General features: G+C 32.4%; 1 protein-coding gene across 2 annotated transcripts in view; it reads left to right on the top strand.

The window, feature by feature from the left end:
• The first annotated feature begins 445 nt into the window (after positions 1 to 445).
• The window catches only part of LOC137621445 (bumetanide-sensitive sodium-(potassium)-chloride cotransporter-like), a 33,580-nt gene continuing 30,740 nt past the window's right edge, over positions 446 to 3,285 (top strand). For both annotated transcript variants that reach the window (XM_068351751.1, XM_068351752.1), the window contains exon 1: positions 446 to 619. The gene's annotated coding sequence lies outside the window, so the exon portion shown is untranslated. The remainder of the gene's footprint in view (positions 620 to 3,285) is intronic.

The raw sequence follows: 3,285 nt of genomic DNA, 5'->3' as shown, positions 1-3,285 counted from the left end.
TCTATCAATTCTATTAGCGTGCTTTTTACCCATTTGTATTGTATAAACACGGTTGCCCTCTTTTTGAAGGACTTACTTTTAGCTTTGGGGTAGACCGTAGTCAATAACTATTATTATTATTGCAATTATTACTATCTAAGCTACAACGCTAGTTGGAAAAGTAAGATGCTATAAGCCCAAGGGCTCCAACAGGGGAAACAATAGCCCAGTGAGGGAAGGAAATAAGGGAATAAATAAACAATATAAGAAGTAATTCTATGGTTGCTAATCACTCGATCTCATTAACAGCTTCATCAGGTTCCGATCAGCGTCAGCGGTAAGCATCTTATGCGAGGAGAGATTGCCAAGACTTGAATATTCATATCATGATCGAATGGATATTCAACCAGGATGGGTGTATATATATACTGCTAGCTGTGTCTCTGTGTCTCACATTCGTCTGGGCTTTTGAGGCCCGCCGTTACTTTGTCTCTAGCTGTGCCAGTCCAGTGGGTCTTTGGAGACTGAGGAAGATCGAGGAATCTGATTTTTTTATTTTGGAGATCTTCGGGCGACTGTCGTTACGCCAGTTGAAGTCGCCAGTGGACTTCAAGACGCTTGGAACAGTTGCTCTACTCAGGTATTTGAAGTGATTACTTTTGACTTTGTAAGATTAGAAGAGTTTACCATACGCTAAAAGTCGATTGATTTTGGGGGCTCAAAGTTAAAATCATCAACGATTACAGCTAATTTCAGGATTCTTGGTACAGTCGTCCTTCTCATGTATTTGGAGTGACTACTTTTGACTTTGTAAGAATAAAAGTTTACCATACGCTAAAAGTCGATTGGTTTTGCGGGTTCATAGTCAAACAAAATATCAAAGATTACAGATAACTTCAGGAATATTGCTACAGTCGTCCTACTCATGTATTTGGAATGGCTACATTTGACTTTGTAAGATTAGAAGAGTTTACCATACGCTAAAAGTCGATTGGTTTGCGGGTTCAAAGTTAAAATTATCAACGATTACAGATAATTTCAGGACTCTGGTACAGTCGTCCTACTCATGTATTTGGAGTGACTACTTTTGACTTTGAAAGAATAGAAGACTTTACCATACGCTAAAAGTCGATTGGTTTTCGTGGTTCATTAAAAAAAAAAAAAAAAAAAAAATCAACGATTACAGATAACTTCAGGATTCTTGGTACAGTTATCCTACTCAGGTACTTGAAGGGACTACTTTTGACTTTGTAAGAATAGAAGAGTTTACCATACGCTGAATTCCATTGGTTTTAGGGGTCATAGTTAAAAAAAAAAAAATTATCAACGATTACAGATAACTTCAGGACTCTTGGTACAGTCGTCCTACTCAGGTATTTGAAGTGATTACTTTTAACTTTGTAAGAATAGAAGTTTTACCATTCACTAAATTCGATTGGTTTTGGGGGTTCATAGTTGAAAAAATTATCAACGATTACAGACAACTTCAGGGCTCTTGGTACAGTCGTCCTACTCAGGTATTTGAAGTGACAACTTTTAACTAAAAATCGATTGGTTTTCGGGGTTCATAACAAAAAAACAAAAAATAAATAAATAAATAAAAAAAATTATCAATGATTACAGATAACTTCAGGACTCTTGGTACAGTCGTCCTACTCAGGTATTTGAAGTGACAACTTTTAACTAAAAATCGATTGGTTTTCGGGGTTCATAACAAAAAAAAAAAAAATAAAATAAATAAATAAATAAAAAAAAATATCAACGATTACAGATAACTTCAGGACTCTTGGTACAGTCGTCCTACTCAGGTATTTGAAGTGGCTACTTTTGACTTTGTAAGATTAGAAGGGTTTACCATAAGCTGAATTTGATTGGTTTAAACAGTTCATCGTCAAAACAAAAATTTGATCAGATGCGTAATCTTACCATCGTTCTTATACTTTTCAAAACTGATCGAAGGATATTTTTCTTTCATTCATTCATTCAAAATATATATATATATATATATATATATATATATATATATATATATATATATATATATATATTCACTATTAATCAAAAGGATGCGTAATCTTACCGTTGCTCTTATACTTTTCAAAACTCATCAAAGGATATTTTTCTTTTTCATTAAATATATATATATATATATATATATATATATATATATATATATATTCGCTATTAATCAAAAGGATGCGTAAATCGTTACCATCGTTCTTGTACTTTTCAAAACTGATCGAAGGATATTTTTGTTTTTCATTAAAAAAAAAAAAATTCGCTATTAATCAAAATGAGCATACAATTCTGACCTTGAATAACAACAAAGCCAAAGGAATATATATTAATACAATATATCAGGGGAACTAAATATATACGAAAGTTTAGTTATTATTCTTCTTCTTATTGGCCTTTAGCTTTCCCAATTTCTATATCCTAAGTACATTTAAATGATGTTAAATACAAGGCAAAAAAAAAAAAAAAAAAAAAAAAAAAAAAAAAAAAAAAAGCTAATAGTGGCACCAAGTTGTGGAATGATCTTCCTAACCGGGTAGTTGAATCGATAGAACTTCAAAAGTTCAAAGTTGCTGCAAATGTTTCTATGTTGAACAAGCTGACATAAGTCTTTTTATAGTTTATATATAAAACATGTGTTTTAATGTTATTACTGTATTTAGAATGTTCCAAGTGTTCATAATACCTCATGTAGTTTATTTCCTTATTTCCTTTCCTCACTTGGCTATTTTTCCCTGTTGGAGCCCTTGGGCTTATAGCATCCTGCTTTTCCAACTAGGGTTGTAGCTTAGCTAGCAATAATAATAATAATAATAATAATAATAATAATAATAATAATAATAATAATAATAATAATAATAATAATTTGGAAAGAAATAAACGTAAAGAAAAAGGGATAGGTTTTGAAAACATTTGGTAAACAGTTAAAAAACAGTTGTGGGGCAATAAAAAAAAAAAACCTGTACTGACCAAAGCAGGATTTAATATGATCCTAACTTATATGGAATAGTTTATTAACCCCAGGACCTTGGTTAACCCCTTGGCAGGCCCCATCCTTTCCCTGCACCCAAATACGTCCTACCAATTAGGACAGTATCCTTAATAATTACTTCTCATCACTAAGCATAGAACGACAATCTCCCTTAAGATACTTTCTCTCATTGTATGTGTCTATACCAATTAGGACAGTATCCTTAATATCACTATTCATCACTAAGCATAGAACGAAAATCTCCCTTAGGATACTTTCTCTCATTGTATGTGTCTATACAAGGAGAAAACTACCTCCAG

The sequence above is a fragment of the Palaemon carinicauda genome, chromosome 28 (genome assembly GCF_036898095.1).
Source record: "Palaemon carinicauda isolate YSFRI2023 chromosome 28, ASM3689809v2, whole genome shotgun sequence".
Taxonomy (NCBI): domain Eukaryota; kingdom Metazoa; phylum Arthropoda; class Malacostraca; order Decapoda; family Palaemonidae; genus Palaemon; species Palaemon carinicauda.
This window is presented reverse-complemented; position numbering and strand designations above follow the sequence as displayed.